This window comes from Saimiri boliviensis, chromosome 5 (genome assembly GCF_048565385.1).
Source record: "Saimiri boliviensis isolate mSaiBol1 chromosome 5, mSaiBol1.pri, whole genome shotgun sequence".
NCBI classification, from domain to species: Eukaryota; Metazoa; Chordata; class Mammalia; order Primates; family Cebidae; genus Saimiri; species Saimiri boliviensis.
The window spans coordinates 21,496,901-21,521,077 of record NC_133453.1 but is presented as its reverse complement, the minus strand read 5'-3'; the positions used below and the strand labels follow the sequence as shown (position 1 = coordinate 21,521,077).

At 43.2% G+C, this 24,177-nt stretch overlaps 1 pseudogene; it reads right to left on the bottom strand.

Annotated features, from left to right (window-relative positions):
* The window catches only part of LOC101053082 (dnaJ homolog subfamily B member 6-like), a 56,521-nt pseudogene extending 32,973 nt beyond the window's left edge, over nucleotides 1–23,548 (bottom strand).
* Nucleotides 23,549–24,177: the final 629 nt, after the last annotated feature.

Below are 24,177 nucleotides of genomic sequence, written 5' to 3'. Positions count from 1 at the left end.
TTCAAATGGTTCAGCCTCTCAAGTAGCTAGGACTACAGGCGCCACCACCAGGACCGGCTAACTTTTGCATTTTTAGTAGAAACGGGGTTCCATCATGTTGGTCAGGCTGGTCTTGAACTCCTGACCTTGGGATCCACCCGCCTTGGCCTCCCAAAGTACTGGGATTACAGGCATGAGCCACCGTGCCTGGCCTACTTTTTTTTTTTGGCTGCGGATGTCTCTTTTTTCTAAAAAAGGCATCTGGTAGCACCTCATATGGCTCAGCTACTTGTTTGAATTTTCTCTCTGCTTCTTTATTCTCAGGATTAAAAAAAAATCTGGGTGCCACTTCAGTACCAGTTGCCAGTATGCCTTTTTAATATCCTCAGGTGAGGCATGTCTCTGCATGCCTGGAACTTCTTGGCAATCCATCGTACTTTAGCAGATTGCTGGAAAGGGAGGCAGGGAGACAGCCCAGGTCTCCTCTGGCAGCCCCTTACGCTCTCCTTTCTCTTTGGCCTCTTATCCATGTATGGGGCCTTTGCAGGACCACTATTGGCCTGGGTTGGCTGATTCCGATCAATTCACCACAGACAGGTGGGGGCCTCTGAATCACAAGCTTCAGCAGGTGTAGCCTGGGTTGGCTGATTCTGATCAATTCACCACAGACAGGTGGGGGCCTCTGAATCACAAATTTCTACCTGCAGCGTCACCAATGTGTTTGACAGCCTGGAGGGGACACAGAGTAAGGGTAAGTTCCCCAAGGGGTCAGGAGAAGACAGTGGGTAAAGCATCCTGGGTAGACTAAACCACAGTTTTCTACAAGCAGATAATGTCGGTACAACTGAGACAGCCAGGTAGTGAGGGCTCCCGGTAGCGTCTCCTACCCGCCTGTGCTGGAGGAGGGTGGGGCCGTGGACGCTCACACCATCTGCAGTGGGGAGGAGGCTGGTTTCTCCTGTTCCGGGTTGGTACCCCGGGGATTTAATCTGTGAGGCGAGAAGCCAGCTACTAGGACTTCAGCTTTGCTGACTCCCTATTTTCTTTTTTTCCTTTTTGGCCAGTAAATTCAATTTTTCTCACCTTTCAAAGTGTCTGTGAGCCTAATCTGCCTTGGCCATGTGACAAAGACCCTGTTTTCAGCTGAACTAAGGAGAAAGTCCTACAACACAACTAGATGAGGGAGCAGCAGGTGCCAGATCTGCCCCTGAGTGCTTGTCAGCCTCTCCTGATCTGCTGGACTGAGATGGTGAGCAGCAGCCAAGGCAGGGCTTGGCACAGGGTGCAGTCAGCAGCCCCTCCGGGGACATGCCAGGGTTTCCATGAGGCCAGTCTTTGCTGAAAATTTCTCAATGACCACTTTTCTTTCTTCCTTCCTTCCCTCCCTCCTTTTCTCTTTTTCTCCTTCTTTCCTCCCTCCCTCCTTTCTTCCTCCCTTCCTTCCCTCCCTCCCTCCCTTCCTTTCCTTCCTTCCTTTCTTTCTTTCTCAGAGTCGCACTCTGTCACCCAGGCTGGAGTGCAGTGGTGTGATTGTGGCTCACTGCAACCTCCCTGGTTCAAGCAATTCCTCTGCCTCAGCCTTCCGAGTAGCTGGGATTACAGGTACATGCCACCACACCTGGCTAATTTTTTTTTGTATTTTTAGTAGAGACAGTTTCACCATGCAGGCCAGACTGGTCTCGAATTCCCGACCTCAGACAATTCGCCCACCTTGGCCTCCCAAAGTGCTGGGATTACAGATGTGAGCCACCACGCCTGGGCTTCCCCCTTTCTTTACCTGCCTTCCAGTTGGATGGATACATGGCTACTTTCTTACTGTTACAGACACATATTCTCCATCTCTCTCCCTTATATCTCTCTTCTTCTCTCTCTTTCTTTGTCTCTCTCATTAAAGTAAAGAACATAGCAGGAGAAATGGGAAAAGTAGCAAATCCCAGGCTGATCTGATCACTCCTGGGCTGAAGTGGAACCACCTGTGGTGTGTGGAATTGTGGCGTCTGGTGTCTGGCATGCCACGTTCCCTGCTCCCTGTTGTCCTGCCCTGTCTGTCTTCTAGAATCACCTGGAGCTCCTCCCTCAACCAAGACATCAACAAAAGAAACAAAACTGCTTCCTCTGAACAGCAGGAAACTTCCAGGCGAACACACTCAGGCTTAAATAATTAGGCAAAGAATGTGGCTTTGTGTAGCTCTGGAGAGACTCAGCTTGCTTGCTCTTAGAGTCTTTGTTTCTGCTCAGTCCCTGGAGTGCTGCTTCCGCTGCTGTCCTTTGCCATTAGATCAGGCATAAATCTGCCTTTTTCCTTCCCTTCCCTCCCTCCCTCCCTCCCTCCCTCCCTCCCTTCCTTCCTTCCTTCCTTCCTTCCTTCCTTCCTTCCTTCCTTCCTTCCTTCCTTCCTTCCACTGCTATTGATTTAGCTCCCTTTACATACCAGGCACCTTTCCTGGTTCCATTCTTGGGCCAGGCAGACTCCTTCAGAATTTTAAGGCACCAAATGCAGCTGGCACCTCTTAGGCTTGCTTTGAAAAGATACGAGGTTAGTGCCCACCTTCCTGTCTTCTGAATCCAGTCCTTTCCTTCTTTCTTCCCTAATTCCTGTTCTTTTTCTCTCATGACCCCTGGCTACCCATTAGCCTTTGGAAAAATTCTATTATGTTTGCCTGTGTGTTTTTTCTTTTAAATGTGTATGTTACCAGAAAGGGGTCTCAATCAGAGCCCAAGAGAAGGATCTTGGATCTCACAGAAGAAAGAATTTGAGGCGAATCCACAGAGTAAAGTGAAAACATGTTTTTAAGAAAGTCAAATAAAAGAATGGCTATTCCACAGAAAAAGTGAATGCAAGGGCTGCTGGCTGGCTATGTTTATGGTTACTTCTTGATCATATGATAAACAAGGGGTGGATTATTCATGGGTTTTCTGAAAAAGGCGAGGGTCGAGGGTCGGGGGGAGGATTTCCTAGAACTGAGGATTCCTTTCCTTTTAGACCATATAGGGTAACTCCCAGAGTTTGCCATGGCATTTATAAATTGTCATGGTGCTGATGGGAGTGTCTTTTAGCATGCTAATGTATTATAATTAGCATATAATGAGCAGTGAAGATGACCAGAGGTCACTTTTGTCATCATCTCGATTTTGGCAGGTTTTGTCTGGCTTCTTTACTGCATCCTGTTTTATCAGTAGGGTTTTTGTGATAATGGTCCTGCCAACATCCTATCTCATTCTGTGACTAAGAATGTCTAACCCCTCAGGAATGCAGCCCAGCAGGTCTCAGCCTCATTTCACCCAGCCACTGTTGAAGATGGAGTCACTCTGGTTCGAATGCCTCCGATGTCTAGAAATCCACTGTGCTCACTGAAGCCTGCCTTTTTATACACTTCTTGGTAGGCAGCAAATGTAGCAGAAAGAACAGGCAATTTTGAAGCAAGAAGAGGGATGTGGTTAGGCTTTGTGTCCCCACCCAAATTTCACCTTAAATTGTAATCTCCATAATCCCCATAGGTCAAGAGAGAGACCAGGTAGAGGTAACTGAATCACAAGGTGGTTTCCCACATGCTGTACTCGTGAGAGTGAGTGAGTTCTCATGAGATCTGATGGTTTCATAAGGGGTCCCTCTTCCTTCATTCAGCACTTCTCCTTCCTGCCACCTTGTGAAGACGGTGCCTTGCTCTTTCTTGGGCTTCTGCCATGATTGTAAGTTTCCTGAGGCATGGTGAGTCAACTAAACCTCTTTGCTTTATAAATTATGCATTCTCAGGCAGTTCTTTATAGCAGTATGAAAACAGATTAACATAAAGAGTGTTCTGTTTTAAGTCCTGGCATCATCACTCACTATTGTGACCTCGGGCAAGTTAAGCTCTCTGTGTCTGTTTCTTCATCTGTGCAATGTGTATGATATTAATACCTACCTCACAGGTCTTTTTTTTTTTTTTTGGTCTTAAATGAAATGATTCATTGGAAAAGCATGATGTATGCTGAAAAGCACCACGAAGACATTTCATATGTATGGACGGACCTAATGTATGTGGACCATGCAGAACGCAGCTTTAGTTCTGACTGCAGTAAAGGATTGTTTACATGTGTGCTGGGAACTGGCCTGAGCACTCAGATTCCCAGATCCAGGAAAACCTGTCATTTTCAGTGCTTTTCGTCCTTGCTCCAGAGGCAGATGTTAGAAGCTGGCTGAGATGTTTTCTGGATTAATTGTCCCCAAACATTCAGGGTTTTATGTTTCAGAACGTCTGGACAGGTTGGAATTTGAATCTCCCTTCTGCTACTCCTTGTCTTATTTTGGAAATGCACTTAAAGTCACATTTTTGAGATTCTGACTATGTGATGCACTGAGCTATTTGGAGCGTTGGTTTGCGGCTGTTTCTAAGCCTGGACTCTTGACCCCAGCTTTGCCTGCAGCTCTGGATTCGCCTTCAGGCTCCAGGGCTCTCTGTGTCCTTGCAGTGCTCTGGCCTCTGGTTTTGTTCTCTTGTGGCCTCTTGGCTTCTGAGTTAGGTTGGGCATCTCTCAGATTCCTTGGCTACTGAGTCTGTATATCCTATGACTCCTGGCCTCCCTCTCCTTCCACAAGCTGGTCGGTGACCACGGAGCCTTCTAGGTGGTCCAGCCTTCTGGAGCTTTCTGCTGGGAAGACCCTGATAGGCCTAATCTCTCCTTTAACATTAAGCAGAGCTGCCCTCATTCTTTTAACAGAAGCAGATGAACTCCAACTGGATTCTTTGTGCTCCAGTGAGGCTTGCTGTATTTACTGCTGTATAGGATACATTCCCCACTTTTCCTAAATGTTGTATTATATATGCAGCATAAAATTTTATGCTTTATATATGAATAATATGATAATATATGAATATAAAACATAAGATATATTACATATTATATAATACTATACATGTAACATACATCATATATAGCTCTATACAATATCTAGTTGTTTATTAGAAACACAAGTTTTCTTGTCAGTCTTATACGTTTTATCAGGGACAGCCAGAAGGCTGAGAAAGAGGTAAAACAATGGGGCATGCTACCCCCTAGTGGCAGAGCATGGCAACATACATCTCTGCAAAGGTGAGTGCTTTTCCATCCTGTATCAAAAAACAAAATGAAACAAAACCAGTAAGAGACCACACAGATAAATATAAAATTTGAGTAATTCCTCTACGTTATAAATTTGAGTGTTTTTTCACTGCAACTTGCATTCATAAATACCAAGGTATTTCTTTTTAGTTCTGTGATTTTCTTTTTAGGCATAATAGACTATCTATCAAAATGATACTTTAAAAAAATGGAGTCACAATGCTGTGTACTGTATTTATAGGAAGAAAATATTTTCCATTACAGCTTCGTCTTTACTTATTTTTCTAAAAAACTTTCTGAAAAATTGACATGCCAGCATGTGAAATGCTGGCAAACATGGCATTTACTGGCTCTGGTGCACAAAAAGCCTTTGAACGCTCACCAAATGCTTCTGTGAAGTCAAGGGTTTGGAGCAGGCTGACTCCAGATTGCTAGGGAGCCTCTCTAGGAGATCAGTGGGCTGCTAGGTGGCCCCAGCTAGGTTCTGCTGTGGCGTGTGCCCTTCTCTGCTAGCGCTGCAGCTTCCTCCAGTCCCTTTACTTGCATTCCTTTGAGCATCTCCATCTGGGGCTCAGGTGGGGGACTCAGGCAAGAGGCTTACACGGTCCCCTGATACTGGGCATGAGAACAGTAGCACTGCTGATTGTATGGGGTCCTGGCCACACTAGAAATATTTAACGCACAACACCTTAGAGTGGAGGTGGGCAGATTTATTTTTTCTGAAAAGGACCAGAAAGTAAATATTTAATTAAATTAATTAATTTAGAGACAGAGTCTCACTCTGTTACCTAGGCTGGAGTGCAGTGGTGCAATCTCAGCTCACTGCAACCTCCACCTCCCAGGTTCAAGCAATTCTCCTATCTCAACCTCCCAAGTCACTGGGACTACAGGCATGCACCACTACTCCTGGCTAATTTTTGTATTTTTAGTAGAGATGGGGTTTCACCATGTTGCCTAGGCTGGTCTTGAACTCCTGACCTCCAGTGATCCGCCTACCTTGGCCTCCCAAACCGCGGGATTAGAGGCATGAGCTACCTCATCCAGCCCAGAAAGTAAATATTTTAGACTTGTGGCCCAATACAGTCTCTGTTGCAGCTCCTCTGTTCTGCTGTCATAGTACAAAAGTGAAAGGGTGTGACGGTGTTCCAATGAAACTTCATGAACACAAATATTTGAACTTCATATTATTTTAACGTGTCTTGAAATAGTACGCTCCTTTTGATTTTTTCAACAGCTTTAAAATGGAAAATCATTCTTAGCTTGGCAACAGCATAAAAACAGACAACAGGCTGGAAGTGGCCCGAGGTTTGCTGACCCTTGTCTGAGTATTCCATCATCCCTTTCTAGTTAACGACAATTTTTTTTTTTCTGAATAATCACAAACAGCTGGATTCACAACTCTATTCTATCCAGTTTCCTGGATAAAACACAGTTCATAACCGGTTAAAATTTCTGGGCAATTCCAAACAGGCACACATTTATTTAGATATATAGAACTGCTTTACGGAGCCTGGCCCTTTATTTCCTCAAAAGAATTTGTTGATCCACTGAAAATTTTCTTTGAAAACCAACCTCATGGATGTTTTGTAAAAAGTCTCATTTAGAACGTTTGGGGCCTCAGTCAGTCACCCCTAATCCTCATCTTTCCATGTACACACCTCCGTCCATTTTTTCCTTTCTTCTTCCTAATTAGGTGCCTGTATAATTAAACCTTTCCTCATTTAGAGGTTCTGAGCCCTCACCAATGCGCTAATCACCCCGTGGCCCTCCTGTGGCCTCGTCTATTTCCTTTTGAGATGGAGTGCCCAGCACTGAACGGCAGTCAAGGTCGGGCCGCCCGCATTTGTATTACACACTAGTTTGCCATTACCATGGTGTTCGCTCCTTAATACAGACTAATAGCTCATTCTCCTTCCTGACCTCCAGTGAGCACTGCGCAGCCATATTCAGTGCTGGCTTTGTGATAATCTCAAGATTTTTTTCTTTAGGAAGTTATAACTAATTCAAGGCCTATCAACGATCATAAATAGTTTAAATTGCTCTTTCGAGTGTGAACTGCCTCCCATGGGCCATTTAATTTACTGAACGTCCCCTGGCTGTGCTTGTTCTGTGACCAGCCCCTGTCCCTGCCCTTATTAACTCTGTTTCCATATCTCACTTTGGTCCAGTTGGGAGAGGTGGCACTTATATTTGGGAATGAGCTTGTGCTTGGCTATTGACCTACCTAGCAATGCATTAAAGATGGATTTGATCTGATTTAAAGTTTTATAAGCCCAAGGGGGTTGCCTCTGGAGGATTTTTAGAGGCCACACTGATCCTGTAATTGTGCTTAGAGGTGGTTTGCTTTTGCTTAGAGAAAATCTAGGAATTTTACTTTACCTGAAACTTTCCTTGTTTTGGGGTTTGTCTGGGTATTAATAATTTGCCACCTCTGGAAAATTTCTAAGACAAGGTTTTGCCCAGTTGGCTAGACTAAATATTTTAGCTGTGTCCAATCGGTAACTGTTTAAGAGGTTTAAATACACAAATTAAGTTGGTAAAATTTGAATATGTGAATCTGGGTGAAGGATATACGGTGGTTCAATGTACTATTTTTGCAGCTTTTCTGTTGGGTTGAAGTTCTTTGAAAATGAAAAGGTCCATTAATTAAGAAGGTGGTTCAACATTCGGTCACAGCAGCACATGCCATTTGTACACTGCTGGCCTGGCCCGTCTTCCTTCACGGGACTGTTGGTGTGTGCTTGGATTTATATCAGCCTCGTCCCACTGAATGCTCCTGCTCTTCTGGTCCCCATCCCCACTTTCCTGCCCCATCTCAGCCAAGAACTCATCAAACGTAGGTCAGCACCAGTATGAAAGGGGAGTGGGAGTAAACAGACATTGTCCCCATCCTCAGGATGCTACAGTCTAACAGAGAAGACAGAAACTAAGCAGAAAAGCACAAAAGGCTGTAAAGGAGAAGTGCAGGTTGTAGAAGGGTCTAACTCATGGGGAGCTCAGGGAACCCTTCTTGGGAGAATTGGTGTATTAGTCTGCTCTCATGCTGCTAATAAAGACAAACTGAGACTGGCTAATTTATAAAGAAAAAGAGGTTTAATGAACTCACAGTTCCACGTGGCTGGGGTGGCCTCACAATCATGGTGGAAGGCAGAGGAGAAGCAAAGTCACATCTTACATGGCGGCAAGCAAGAGAGAGAGTGTGCACAGGGGAACTCCCTTTATAAAACCATCAGATCTTATGAGACTTAGTCATTATCATGAGAACAGCATGAGGAAGACCTGCCCCTGTGACTCAATTACCTTCAACTGGATCCCTCCCACAGTGCATGGGAATTATGGGAGATACAATTTGAGATTTGGGTGAGGACACAGCCAAATCCCATCTACTGGTGTTTGAGCCCAGAGCTGTAGGATGGTGTAGTCTCTTTGCCAAGGGATTAGCTTGGCAAAGAGAGGGTGCAGGTGTGCTGTAGGTAGGGAGACCAGCATGTGTGTGGGACTCCAGGGGCATGTCAGAGGTGTTGAGAGAAGCCCAGCCTGGCTGGAGCAGAGAGTGCGGGAGGCTGGGCAGATGAGGTAGGAGGGGCGGGCAGGGTCTTGCAGACTGCTTTGATAGCTTATTTTTCTTTATTCTGAGAGCCCAGGGAAGGAGTAGGCAGTAACGTCATAATGAGATTTGCATTTTTGAATACAAGCCCTCTAGCTGCAGTGTAGAAAATGAATTGGAAAAAGCAGCAGTGGTGACAGCAAGAGAAGCAAGGAGTCTGTCACAGCATCCAGCAAGCCATGATGCTCTCCTGGTCCTGATGGTGGCTGGGCCAATAGAAAGAATTGGGTAGATTTCAGAGTTAAGTAGGAGGTGGACTCACAGACTTGGTGATTAATTGGGCTATTTCATTCTGATATTTTTTTATTGAAGAATTTCTCTATTTTTCCTTTTGCTTTGTAGAGCTGGATGGAAAATACTTTTTTCCCCCAAGCATTTGCAAATATACCCATTTACATGGCACTGACTAATTGTCTTGCTTGTGTATGTCTGAGATGAATATTCCTCCTGCAGAGATGATGGTTTATCTTGCCCAATAAGATTGTGCTAATTAGAAATTGGGACTTATCCATCTCACATGTTCTAGAAATTTAAGCTGTAGGAGATGGAAATTAACGTAGTTTTTAAACAATCTATTGAAATTACGAAATTGCAATTAGACAATAGGATTTGTATTGGAAGATATGAATTTTGACAGGAAAGAGGCCCTGCATGATACAATCACAATACTGACAAATAAATGCCATTGTACTTTTCTGTGACAAGGATGATTTACAATTATAGTAGTACATGGTTCTCTTTGATTTATGGCATCCTGTTAACCATGGAATTACTTAGCAAAATCAGTTTGGCTTGATATAAGATTTTTTCCTTGCCTAGAAAAAATTTTAGCCTGAGGAAAAGATGACATTAATTTGGGAATAGTGGAGTTATCATTGAGTTATCAAAATAAATCTGAGGACATAAATCAATTCTACTGCATGGAGAATGCTAAATCAATAAGTCCAGAAAGACTTTATTGATTCTATGGCCATCATTCAAGCCTTCTTCATTAGATTCCTCAGCCATATGTTTAATTGAAATGATAAGGAAGATAACTTTGGGTAAATCCACACATCCCGACTTTATTATGGGGTTGTTCAAGGTAATGAAAATGTTTTGGCCAGGCTGGCTGTCTCCTTCAGAGTCAGAGGGTACACACGGGAAGACTTCACATCTTTCTGTCTCCTGTAACTTCCACTTCAGGCAGATGCTAGCTTAACAGTCTTAAGTCACTCTTTTAAAATTCAATTTAAAAACTGTATGACAAACTGATCATAATTTAAGAGAAGATGTAAAAAATTACTCATAGCTAATACCACCCTGAACCTATTGGCAACAATTGTGCTGAACTGTATTGTCTATTTCTTTTCTTTTCTTTTTTTTTTTTTTGAGACAGAGTTTTGCTCTTGTTACCCAGGCTGGAGTGCAATGGCACGATCTCGGCTCACTGCAACCTCCGCCTCCTGGGTTCAGGCAATTCTCCTGCCTCAGCCTCTGGAGTAGCTGGGATTACAGGCACGCGCCACCATGCCCAGCTAATTTTTTGTATTTTTAGTAGAGACGGGGTTTCACAATGTTGACCAAGATGGTCTCGATCTCTTGACCTCTTGATCCACCCGCCTCGGCCTCCCAAAGTGCTGGGATTACAGGCTTGAGCCACCGCGCCCGGCCTTGTATTGTCTATTTCTATGTCTTGTCTCTCGCACTTAAATGATTGTGAGCAGTTGAGGGCAGGAAGCTCTTATCTCAGTATCTCTTAAATCTTGTTCAATGCATAAGTAACTTTATATAGCTGCAGTAAGAAGTGTATTAGTTAGCTGTTGCTGCAAAACAAACAGCCCTCAAATTTAGTGGCTTATATCAAGAACCATTGTATTTGTTCATGATTCTTGGAGTTAGCTAGGTGGTTCTTCTGTTCTGGCCAGCTAAGCTGGGACTGAATAGTGTAGGATGGCCTCACTCACATGTGTGGCAGCTAATGTGATGACAGCTGGGATGATGACTATCTGACTATCTGCCTCTGGTGATCCAATGGGCCAGTAACATGACAGCAAAAGTGTTCCCATCAGCAGAAAGGGAAGTAATTCTCAAGTACTTGTGCAAGTACTTAGCAAGTTTTTGCTTGTGTCACATTTGCTGATATTCCAGTGGCCAAAGCCAGTTACATGCCAAGCCTGTATTTGAGGATTACATAAACAGATTTTACCACTTGATGAGAGGAGCTGCAAAAGATTGTGGCCATTTTTCCTGATATACTACAGAAATGTAAATAAATCTGTATTTTTCTGCATTAAAAAAAGACAACTATAGGTGCTTCCTCTTGTTACTATTTTTAAAGCTAATATATTAGATATTTACTGTTTACTAGAGGCTTTAAATATATATATTTAAATATATATGTGTATTATATATTTTATATATAATATACATATCTATATTATATAAAAATGTATACATATATAAATATATATTATATATAATATATATATTATAGCTTCCTTACTAGTAACATGGGAATAATAATTTTACTTACATTTTGGGGTTGTCTGCAGATTTTATGTATAAATATAATATATATTATATTAAATATATACATATTATATATAATCTATATTATATATTTTATATATAGTATATGTATATATGTATAAATATATACACATATATAAATATATATTATATATAACATATTATATATAATATATATTATACATATAATATACATATTATATACATAATATATACATAATATATAATATATAATATATGATATATATTATATATTTATTAGTTTATATATAATATATATTTTAATATATATTATATATTATATTATATACATAATTAATATACATAATATATATTATACATATAATATACATATATATTATACTATATAAATATAGAATATAGATGATATATAATATGTATATATTTAATATAATATATATTATATTTATATATAAAATCTCCAGATGACCCCAAAATGTAAGTAAAATTATTATTCCCATGTTACTAGTAAGGAAGCTCACTGAAGTTCACACAGCTAGTAAGTTGGGAAGTAGAGATTTTAACCTTGATCTCTATGAATCTACTTAACTCTTAGCAGACTTTTCATCATGATTCTTCTTTCCCTCTTGTGTGTTCAGACGTTCATAATTTTTTGAAGTTGTAGGAAATATCAGGAGGATTTCCCCAAGTTATGTGTGAGTCTACCCCTCTACTTCAATGCTTTTCTGACCCAAGGGTGACTTGGACCTTACAGGAGAACCATGTCAACTTTCAAGTGCACCAAATAAGATACCTCTGACTTTAGGTAATTTTGATGTTTGCATTTCCCCTAAGCCATGGGGGCAAAGGAGTGGTAGCAAGATTTCAACAAACCCTAAATGAAGGGTCTGGGTACTAACCCATGTGACTGCTCACCGTCTCCTCCCTCTTCTCAGGCAGGCATACTATTGCATTCAAATGTGGTCCAGCAATCTTTCTTTTCCTGCCTCCTCTTCTTAGATCAAGTAGCTTCCAGATGATTATCGTGAACTTATTCAGGTATCCTTTAGCCTTTCCCTGGCCAGTCATCTTTCTGTGATTTATCAGCTGATGGTTGGTTCCTGGTGGAGCCAAGCTGATCAGATTTCAGGCTCAGGATGTGCTTTGGAGAAGGCTGTGCTAGGTTTGGTAATCCTACTTGTTAAATGGGTGATACTCAGAAGAAAATAAAATAGGTATAATTAGTTGGACTAGAAAGATCATACATGAGAATTAACACTGACATCTAGGACAAACCTTCAAAGCTTGGCCAGGAACTCAGTTGGGCTTCTTCTTATCCTAACCACCACTTCAAGAACTTAGGCTCAAAATTAGGCAACTTCCCTAAAATCTAGAACCCATGTATATGAATGTGTCAAATGTTCGGCCTCTCAAAAATTCCCAGCCCACACAGGTATGTTTTGGGCATTTTCTAGTGGTGTCCTGGAGTGGCTCATACCAGCTCATGAGAGCTGATTGTCAAATTTTCAGGAAATTTGAAAGCCAGTTCTTAAACACAGCCATTCTTAAAAATTAAATTATGTAAGCTTACAATTAAATAAATTACATGAAAAAGACAATAAATTCTCAAAACTCATTAATTCTTTTTTTTTTTTTTGAGACGGAGTTTCGCTCTTGTTACCCAGGCTGGAGTGCAATGGCGCGATCTCGGCTCACCGCAACCTCCACCTCCTGGGTTCAGGCAATTCTCCTGCCTCAGCCTCCTGAGTAGCTGGGATTACAGGCACGCACCACCATGCCCAGCTAATTTTTTGTATTTTTAGTAGAGACGGGGTTTCACAATGTTGACCAGGATGGTCTCGATCTCTTGACCTCGTGATCCACCCGCCTCGGCCTCCCAAAGTGCTGGGATTACAGGCTTGAGCCACCGCGCCTGGCCTAAAACTCATTAATTCTTATTTATTCTATTACCTTTTTACTATTCTCTATGATCATGATGTTATTTCTACCCATTTCATCGGTATGGTGGAAACAGTATGTCACAGTGTGCTACTGTACATTTCTTCCCAATTCTGCAGTCCATGAAATCAAAATGGTAGCTTGGAATCAACCCTGGTGGAAATATTTATACCTTGGAAATCTGAAAATGCTATCAGGGCTTGATTTATTATCTTGTTGATTGCCTAAACTTAAGAAAGTGATGGGGAAGATGTAAATAATGGATATTAAACTTAAAAGTGTGTCATGTCTGTAACTGTTACATTGTGAATAGTACAGAAAGCTTAGGAAATTCTTCTGGTATTTGAAACTATCATCTGATTCAGCAAGCACTCATGTCATTGAAGAACAAGTGAAAATATTGACATACACCTTTATTATCTCACTTCCTCTTTTCTTGTTAATGTAAAGAAATATCAACCAACATTCATGTTGTAACTACACTCATTTGTCTATTCCAACCATAGATTGAGTACAGATACAAGAATTTTGCAAAAATCAACAAAGCCTTCTGTGAGAATCTATTGGTTATATGGAGTTTATAATAAAGAGTATTGTATAATTTGTTATCTGTAAATTGGGTGCTATAGATCCTTTATATTGGTAAGATTTATATCAAATACCCATATGCAGTATATCTATATGTGCATTCATGTTTCCCCAGAAAGCAATTGTTAGATGTTTACCAACTCCCTTTCTGAAGATGTTGAAGTGTGAGGAGTGGTGGGTCCTCCTACATGAAATCCTGGATTTCCCTGGGTCTTCTGGCAGGAAAATGATCAACTGTGCTGCTCACACAGGAGTGAAAAATCTGTATATCATCTCTGTGAATGAGATCAAGGGACAGTGGAAGTTCCTGCTGGCATGCGTAATGCGGTGACGACCATGGTCAGTAGGTGAGCCAGAGCTCAGAAGGAAGGTGCGTTCAGCAGTGATCATGTGACAGCAAAAGTCATACCAGAGAAAAGATGGCTTGTTTCTTTATTTTGAAGAAAATGCCAGGGTCGCAGTAAACAATAAAGGTGTGATGAAAGGTTTTGCTATCACAGGGCCAGCTGCAAAGGAGTATGCAGCTGTGTGGCCCAGGCTGACGTCCAATGCTGGCAGCACTGCATGAATCTTTAGTATATCTGTGAAACATTAAAAAAAAATTGAATTCTGCCCCTTTCCCAAAACACCCAACAAAAACCATTTACCACCACACTATCGTCATGTTCCCACTACTCTCTTACTGGTCACATAGAGGTTAGGGGGATTTTCCTCCTTGATCTGCATACTTGAGAATACCATTTTTCCTTTTATCCTTGGCTTTCCTCAGTCACAGAGGTCCCTATAAATGAGCACATTCAGTCAGCTGGGGACGTCCAAAGTGAAAAAAAACAAAAAACAAAAAAACAAAAAACTTCCCTGCAATCTGAGGCTTTTATAAGAAGGGCTGAAACCCCCGGGTCTCATTTTAGGTCTCCTGTAAGTGAACGTCTTGTTCATCACTGAGGGCATTTGAGAAGTTTTGCAGTTACATTTGTCAAAGTAACAGGAACAACAAACATGTCTCTGCTTTATCATTTATAGAACACATCTACATTTATTAGTTTATTTCATACTTTTCAAGATTTCTCTGTTTCGGGCAATTCACACGCAGCCGGAGAGGGGGCTAGTTACCGTAGACACTGGCTCGCTCTCCAGGGTGTAGCAGCCTCTTGGACATGGTATTAGAGGAGTTTACTTGCCATTTCCTACCCTCTTTATTATCCCCAGTCTGCAGTGAATTCAGAGCAGGAAACAAAACCCCAGGAAGGAGTTATTGACGGTTCCAGTAGAGAGTAATCCCACTTGCCAAAAGTATGTTATGATGTGGTTACCTTTACATTTCTTTCTCTCCCCAGGGACCGTGGGTGTGGGAGAACTCTAGTACACAGAGGGCAGAAACCAGTTGCTTCAAGCATTATGGGGTGAGTCTCTTAGCGTTTCCTAAATACTGTATCTGCCGTAGCTTTCCTCATACGGTACATGAAGAAACACATTGATATTACAATAAAGGAAAATACCGCCTGACCTGGTTATTTTGTTTTGTTTTGTGATCCACATCATAGCATATAAGATTTGCCCTGGAAAACCCTTCATAGGGTAAGGTATGAATGAAGACAAAAGTCCGTGGTGACTCATTGGTAAAATAATTCATGCCTGTTAACAATAACTAGGAGAGGTCTTTACCGTACACAGGGCTTTGGGAGTTTGCCTATTATCCAGTTAACATGATTGACTTTTCACAACTGTGTGAGACCCCCTCTGACCCACAAATGGTCATTTTCGACCAAAGGAACTGATTTCATGGCCTCCAATGACCAAATTAAACCAGACTGTTACCAAATCTTAACTCCACTTCATGCTGCATGAGCTTGGATTGTCTACAGTGGCATCCTTGGTACACTTTAGAATGAAAACAATTCAATTTTGAAAGTAAACACAGAACAAATATAGTTCAGAGGGCAGCTTACACAGATAACAAAGCCAGCAAGTACAGCTGAAGGTTGCAGGCCGAAGCAGTATTTCACATAGCCAAGGGTTGCCAAAGATGTTTTTTCACCAAGATCTGCTTTTTTCTCTTTAGTTATTGATTACCTTTGTGAATGAGAGAATATTGACATGTGCAGAAGACCGTGACACGTTGAAATAGTTTTAGATAGAGTATTTTTGGCAGGTCTTCGTGTTTAGATTTAAGTGGGAACCACTGTGCGTTCTGAAATAGCTTCTATAACCAGTTTCATCACAGACCTAATCATCCAAGACATCATTCCCTGTAATTTGACTGAAAAGCAGTGAGACAGCAAAAGCTTCAGTTCTTGAAAAGGATTTAGCGGCCAGCCATCTTATGGTTATTAAAGACATTCTTGTGCCGTCTCCTCCCCTCTCTCTTCACTCCAGCCATGACTAAATAAATCCAGAGGCTTGAATTAAACATGGAAAGGGGGAGTGACAAGCAGAGGACCAGAACAGATTCCTGGGAAAACATTTCTGTTTAAAAAATGGTAAATGAGGCTTTACTGTCCTACAGAAGTTCTAGTCTCAAAGGATTGAGAACCTGAAAAGTGAAATATTAAAAAAAATTTTTTTTTCAGAGGACAAGTAAGGACATTCTCAGGTCAGACTGTAGTGGAAAGAACCCAGCATTAGCTAAGTGAAGACCTGGCTCCTGGAGCTTCATCTTCATTGTGTGACATTGGACGAAGGCTCTTAACCTCTCTGAGCCTCGTTCCATTGGTTTGAGGCCATATGTTTGCTTTTAACCCCTTTGTACTCCTCTGATTCTAAAGCTTTCCCTTTTTTTTCTTTTCTTTTTTTTTTGAGATGGAGTTTCACTCTTGTTATCCAGGCTGGAGTGCAGTGGCGCGATCTCGGCTCACCGCAACCTCCGCCTCCTGGGTTCAGGCAATTCTCCTGCCTCAGCCTCCTGAGTAGCTGGGATTACAGGCACACGCCACCATGCCCAGCTAATGTTTTGTATTTTTAGTAGAGACGGGGTTTCACCATGTTGACCAGGATGGTCTTGATCTCTTGACCTTTGATCCACCCGCCTCGGCCTCCCAAAGTGCTGGGATTACAGGCGTGAGCCACCGCGCCCGGCCAGCTTTCCCTTTTTAAGGTTAAGATTCTTTGAATACTTTGCTCTCACATCAGGTTGTTTTAATTCTTATGCTATGGATTTTTAGCAAACATCATGGTATTTAGAAACTATATAAGCAATATTTGGGAAGGTCAGACATTTTTGGAATGTATAAACCAAAATGTAAGTACAGTACCACCCTCCAGGTAAGCCTACATCATCACAAACTAGCCTTTATTTCAACTATGTATATTATAGCATTACTTCTTTTGTACTTAAATCTAACTTCTTTTTAAAAATTATTTTATATTCAAGGGGTAGATGTACAGGTTTGTGACATGGGTATATTGTGTGATGCTGAGGTTTGAGCTTCTATTAATTCTGTCACTCAAATAGTGAACATGGTACCCAATAGTTTTTCAACCCTCCTCTTCTTCCCTCCCTCTCCCTCCCTCCTTCGTTTTGGAGTCCCCAGTGTCTTTCGTTCCCATATTTATATCCATGTGTACCCAATGTTTAGTTCCCACTTACAAATAAGAACATGCGGTATTTTGTTTTTCTGTTCCTGCATTAATTCACTTAGGATAATGGCCTCAAATGCACCCATGTTGCTGCAAAGGACAGGATTTTGTTCTTTTTTATGGCTGTGTAGTATTCCATGGTGTCCGTGTACCTCATTTTCTTTAGCCACTGTTGATGGCACCTAGGTTGATTCTATCTCTTTTATAGCAATACATTTTAAAAAAAGCAGATAGAAAGCTAGGTGTAGACATGTTACCCAGTGTCCGCCTTCTCCTTTTGCAGGGTCACCTTCCTCTGGGACATTAGTGTGTTTTTGTTTTGTTTTGTTTTGTTTTGTTTTGTTTTAACAGAGTCTTGCTCTGTCGCCAAGCTGGAGTGCAGTGGTGTGACCTTGGCTCTGCCTCCTGGGTTCAAGCAATTCTCCTGCCTCAGGCTCCAGAGTAGCTGAGATTACAGGCATGCATCACCATGCCCAGCTATGTTTTGTATGTTTAGTAGAGATGGGGTTTCACCATGTTGGCCAGGATGGTCTTGATATCTTGACCTTGTGATCTGCCCATCTCTGCCATCGTGCCTGGCCAGATATTGTTCTTTTGCTGTGCTGGTGTTGACCTGTGTCCCTGCCTTTGTCTTCATTGTCATTCTCTCCTCACCTTCATGCCATTTCCTGGGACTGCCTTCACTTCTTACTTACCTGCTTCGCTCTCTATTAGGAAGCACTGGTCCTTATTCTTTCAATACAGTAATGACAAGGCCAGGCAGAGCAGGTTTGCACTAAGAGCCTGGAGATATTAGAGGGTGGTCATGGTGTAGGACAGGGGACACATTCAATTCAAAGACTGTTAGAAATGATCAGCCAACCCCGCCGTAGTGGGCTTGTGGTAATAATGGAAAGGGAAAAACTAAATGGAACACTTAAGAGTTTCCCTTTCTTTCCCTCTCTCTTCTTAGGTCTGGAATAGGACCTTTAGGACAGAGATGGAGAGAGCATTTCAGGACAAGCAAAGGGAAGGGTGGGAGCTGCAGAGAGCGAGTTGCCACTGCACAGTTTGCCTGCAGCTGGCTCTGCCAGCAACAATGCCCCACCCAGATGAAGGTCTTTAAACACTCCTTGGCTCCCAGCCTCTGGGTGAGCCGACGATGCTGCAAGGCGAAGTCTGCTTGCTGAGGCTGGCCGAATTCCGCATTATTCTCTGCTAGCTCTCTTACGGGTCTGTCTTTGTGAATGCTCTTTGGGGGTGTTTAACCACCTAGTGACAGATGTGGAGTCTTAACAGTTTTTAGGCCCCTTGATTTTCTTGGTGGGATAAAGAGACGCTTCTGTCAACTCCTCTGATCCAACTTGTCTGCAGATCATGTTGAAACTCCTTTTTGTCACATCCTCCAGATCACAATGAAAAGGCAGATTAACGTGATTACTGGGGTCCATCAACTCAAGGCTCTTGGTTAAATGATACCCACCATGAACCACAGGGCAGAGCTTTGCAGCATTAGCCGGCTGCCTTCTTACAATGACTTCATTTAATAAACTTGCCGTCAACAGCTTAATCCTCACTCAAGTAGAAGGATGAAAATCCTTGTTCGCCATGATTAGGCAACATTGAGAGTTAAAAAAGTTTTCACATGCCCTGGCACTTATTTTCATTGAAAGTCTAAATGAATTAAAAAAAAAAATTCCAACAAGAGCACCTGATTGGCAGCGACTTTTTGGGTTTTCACCATGAAGTGCTGTTGCAAGTAAGCCATTTTAATTGCTCAGCTTGAGTCTACATTTGGGTTTTTGCTTTTGCTGGCAGGGTTTCCTATATGTTTTCTCATCTTTCAGGCTCCTCTTCTGCCTTACCTGTACTTGGGTCCTGTCAATCAAGCTGGCTAGGTGTCCTTCACAACTGTGCCATTCTGTTAGGGGTGTGAAATATTTCCCAGAGGGGGTGGTGTAAGGAAGGGTTTTCTATCTTTCCTCCTGTTAGCGTCTGAGATGGAGGCATGCTGAGTTCTTGGTAGTGCCCAGGGCTCTCTTCAGACTGGTGGATTATGACTTGACTATGAGCTCCCGTTCCCAATCTGCCTCTTCCTGGAAGCGCTGCCTTCGTACTCTCCCACCCCCCGCCCCAATGCCAGAAGTTCCTTAAGCTCTCCACGGATGTTTCAGGAGTGAAAGAATAAGGGGCTGGAGGGTCCCAGGTTCCAAATGCACAACTGCTTGTCTCTCTTTTCTGGACAGCTGTGATTATCTGGATCCTTGGAGAAGCAGAGGTCAAGCCAGGATTTGACATGCAAGGATTTCATTAGGGGAAACTCCTATGTGAGGGAAAATGGGGAGAGAGCCGGAAAAAGGTCTGGGTGCTGTCAGGGTGTGATGCAAGACTGACCCCCTGCCCTAGTGCAGGAGAGAGTGGCGAGGGAAGGCTGGGTGGTGGCATCTTAGACTGCTTTGCAAATAAAGCAAGGATAAGCAAGGCTGCTGGGGAGTCTCAGAGCCAACGTGGTCCACCAGCCTCAGACTGACCTGCCTTAGCATCTGGGCTGCGCACAGTCATTGGCCTCAGCACAAAGGTGACATAGCTCTCAGAGTGCAGGCTCTGGGGCCTTTGGGGAATGATGTATGTGGAGTTGGAGGCCTGTGAGGTGAGGTGCGTTCCCATGACTGCCGCACAGCCAGTGGCAAGAGCTGAGCCAGACGCACTGCAAAAAGCAGCACAGCAAAAGGGATATGATTGTACTTAAAATGAAGAGCAAAGCAATGTGGGGAGCACCCTCACTCTGACGTCTCCCAGTGAGGAAGCATGAAAGAACATTTGTGTTGACTGGGCCTGTGACCTTCACTCCAGCAAGGAACTCCCAGCAAGGGACATTCCAGCAGCTGGAACTCCTGGTGCCAACTCTTGTTTCTGGAGATTTGCTGTCCTCTTAGGGGACTGTTTCCTGCTGTCTTCACTCACTGCTCTGAATTCTGTTCTCTGATTACTGCTCTGACCAAGGGAAGACATAGATCTTTCCTTAAAGCACAGCTGAGAAGCAGACTGGCGTGTGATTCTGACATTTCCACAGGCTTACTGGGGGAACAGCAAAGCGGTCTTCAATAGCATTAGCTGGAGGGGTCGTTTTCTTCCCAAAGGCTCTTGCATTCCTGGGGGCCACTGAAAGGTGTAAAAAACCACAGCTGAACAGAGTTGATCTTAAACAAAATAATCATTCTAAGTAGTTTAGCTGGTGCTGGGCAGGAAAGGGAGACAGGAGTTATCAGGGTTCTGGCCAGTCCGAGGTGGGGCTGTCTAGACTGTATCTCCTAGTAGGGGTGTCCTGGGCAGAAGGGACAAGGATGAGGGCCTGATGGGGTGTCTGGAAGTGACAGATGGGGAAAGTGATGCAGGTGCTCCCTTCTACTCCTCATCTGAACCCTGCAGTGTCTTCCTTACCCATCTCTCTGCTTCCTTCTCCCCTCCACATTGCCCTCCCCCGGGCAATCTGTCCTGCCTGCTACAGTTGTTTTCCTTGCACACAAATCTGATCATATTGCTCTTTCTGCTAAAAGTCTTCAGTGGCTTCCCAGACCTTCTGAACTCCTAGCACAGCGTTCAAGACCCTCCTCAGTCTTCCCCCAATGCCACAGACCTCTCCCTACTCCTTGACTCTCACCAGCAGAACTCCCAGTTCCAACTCTTTCTCTGTAGGTTTGTTGTCTATTTGGGGGACTGTTTCCTGTTGTCCTCACTCACCAGCTCTGAACTCTGTTCTTGATTTACCGCTCTGGCCAAGGGAAGACATAGATCTTTCCCGAGAGCAAAGCTGAGACCAGGCTGGTGTGCAGTTCTGATGTTCCCACAGGCTTGCTGGGGGAACAGCAAAGGAGGTACCCCACAGACAGCTGGTGAGTATGGGCGGCCAGGTGTGGCTGCAGTGGGAACAGCTATGTCTCTTGTCTCTGGGGCCTCTCTTGGCAGCCCCCAGCCCCCCTCATCAAAGACAGTTTCCCCATCTCAATGCCCAGAGGCACCTTGAGGATATCTACCTACTTAGAGTACAGTGTAGGAGAGCTATGTCCAGGAAGAGGAAGTCCCCACCTCTTATCTCAAGTCTGCCCACCAAGTTTTAATGTCCTGATTTAGGACAACTGGCTTTGGGAAGAACCTGCCCTTTAGGTAGGTGGCCCACAGTGTCGCTCATAGTATTGTGCCTCACACTGTGGCCAGTGATCCAACCTCCTGCATGGAGATTTGCAGGAGACCTTTTGTCTGCCACATCATCATCTTTTCTCATGTACTCACATTTCAGCCTGAGCCTGTTTAAATGCTCATTGCTGGGTTATGCTTCTGGCAATTCAGATTCAGTGGGTCTGAGGGGCTCTATGGCTGATTCTAACGCAGCTTCCACCTCCAATGCAGCTTCTCTAAGCTTGTGTGTCCAACTCTGTGCTTGTATTAATATTTAGAAGGATGGGTTGGGCTCAGTAGTGCACAGAGCTCAGCTTCTAAAGGGAGAAAGGTAGATGCCAAGGTCGGGTGCAAAGAACAATGGCAGATAGGAAAGCGAGACTTTGGGGTGACATCCAAGTCCAGGGAACTTGGGCAGATGCTGTTACCCGCTTATAGCTACCACTTGGGTATCATTTTTCCCATTTGAAATCTAAATCTGTCAAATAAATTTTTAGTGGAGAGAAAAAGGAGATGGAGTAACTTGGGGAATCAAAAGTCATATCTAGGTTTTCAGGTTTTGTACCAAATTTGATATTCCCTGCACTGAAAAGAACCCCTCTCCTTGGATTAGAGTGAATTTATTTGATGCAAACACACCTTCTACAAATACGAGTATATTTTTATTTTTTAATACCCTGCCTAAAAGACCAACGACGTTCAGAAACAGCAGCTATTAACCTTGTAATCTCTTTAATGCAATTAATTAATTAGTAAATTGCTACCAATTTGAACTGAGACATGTATCCCTAGTCGGTATAAATATAAAGCTGCTGAAATAAAAAATTTACTGTTTTCACATTGGCATTTAACAATGAAGTTTTTAATAAAAGGCAAATTGCTTTATGTAGAACATTTACTTAATTGTATTTGCTCTAGTGGGATTTTATCTGAATTATCTGGCATGTGAAGGAAATGAACTAAGTTCTAACTGAAGAAAAACGAATCATAGGGAGATTTACTACAATGATTTTCAAGGACTGCATGGAGAGGACTCATCAATTTTAGTCCGTATCTCTATAAAGGGGATTAAAAAATTGAAAATAAATATACACCATAAATGGAGCAGTGTGATCTATTGGAGATTAAACCTGTATTTTCCCTCTGTTCTAGCAAGAAAGGGTTGGAAAGATACCTTGTTTTCCCTACTTTTTTTTTTTCTGAGGTGGGGTCTTACTCTGTCACCCAGGCTGGAGGGCAGTGGTGATCTGAGCTCACTGCAGCCTTGACCTCCGAGGCTCAAGTGACCCTCCCACCGCTGCCTCCCAAGTAGCTTCGACTACAGGCACTTGCTGCCATGCCCGGCTAACTTTAAAATTTTTCTGTAGAGATAGAGATCTCACTATGTTGCCCAGGCTGATCTTGAACTCCTGGGCTCAAGTGACCCTCTAGCCTCAGCCTCCGAAAGTGCTGGTATTACAGGCACAAGTCACCATGCCTGACAATATCTTGTTTCTTAGGGAGAATAAATCTTTGAATGGCTGAAAGTACCCTGTCTCTTGGTCCCATGTAGAGGTCTGGGACTCCTGGAGACATGGAAAAAGATGACGGGTAGTTATAGTTTTTCAGAAAAAGAAGTGTGAGCAGACATTTTGGGACCAGGGTCTGGGAGGAGAGACTAATAATTCCTGGGAGGATGCTTGGAGCGGAGATGGTGCCTGGGGCCCTGGACCCATGAGGCTATGAAAGCTGAGCCCATCTGGATCCTGTGTTCTAGAGCTGGCTTACAGTCCACAGAGTCGGGGAGGATGGGAGCTCAGAGAAAGAGCTGTGACAACTGGCATCCTGCCAGCACCTGAGGCAAGAGTGGGGCAGAGGACCCACCTGGCCTGGCCTGGTGTGTCCCCGTGTCCTTGGTTCTTGGCTTATCTCTCCTACTCACCGAGGCTCTGCTCCAGGGTTCTCTTGGCGGCTCCTGCAGTCAGTGATATCCACTAACCAGGTTAGGGAGAGGGGCCCCCGTGCCCACACTTTGAAGGGAGTCTGAAGCATGCAAGTGCCCTCTGGGGAAATGTGGGTGTCAGAAGGGCCGGACATCTCAGTTACATAGGGCTTAGCTGCGAGGCAGAGTTTTCTGATGATGAGGTGCATTAGTCACTGGGATGAAGACCAGGTGCGCTTTCCTTAGGGACCTTTGAAATAGGCAAGTCTCATCCATCTGGGGGTGGATTTTGGATTTTGTGTGGTCTTGCCTGGTGGGGAATAGGGGTTGGGAGATGGAGGAGGAAAGGCAGTCAAGGATAACAAAACAAGTTTGCTTCTCACACTGGGGATATCTACTTACTCAGTTGCTGAAATCCGGATGGGTCCCATCATTGTTCCTGCTTCTCCTGGATTGTTAGCATTTCCCCAGGGTATATTAAAATAAATACAGAAATCAGTTGCATTATCTTTTATGCTCAATTTCATAAAAATTAATTGCAGAAAAAATATATGCTGTGACGTATGCCTTCTGTCCCACCAAGAGAGGAATCGCGGTAGCACTTTCTCTTATGAATAGACCCGATAGTTCTCCTTTGTGTTGTAAAATGGTATTATAGTCATGCCAGATAGTGGCACTGCATATAATTACAAGCCTGTTGAGTTCTGTGTTTCAGCCCAGTTTGAGGGGGATGTGGAGCTCAGCGTTTTTTTTTTTTTTTTTTTTTTTTTTTTTTTTTTTTTTTTGAGATGGAGTTTCGCTCTTGTTACCCAGGCTGGAGTGCCATGGCGCGATCTCG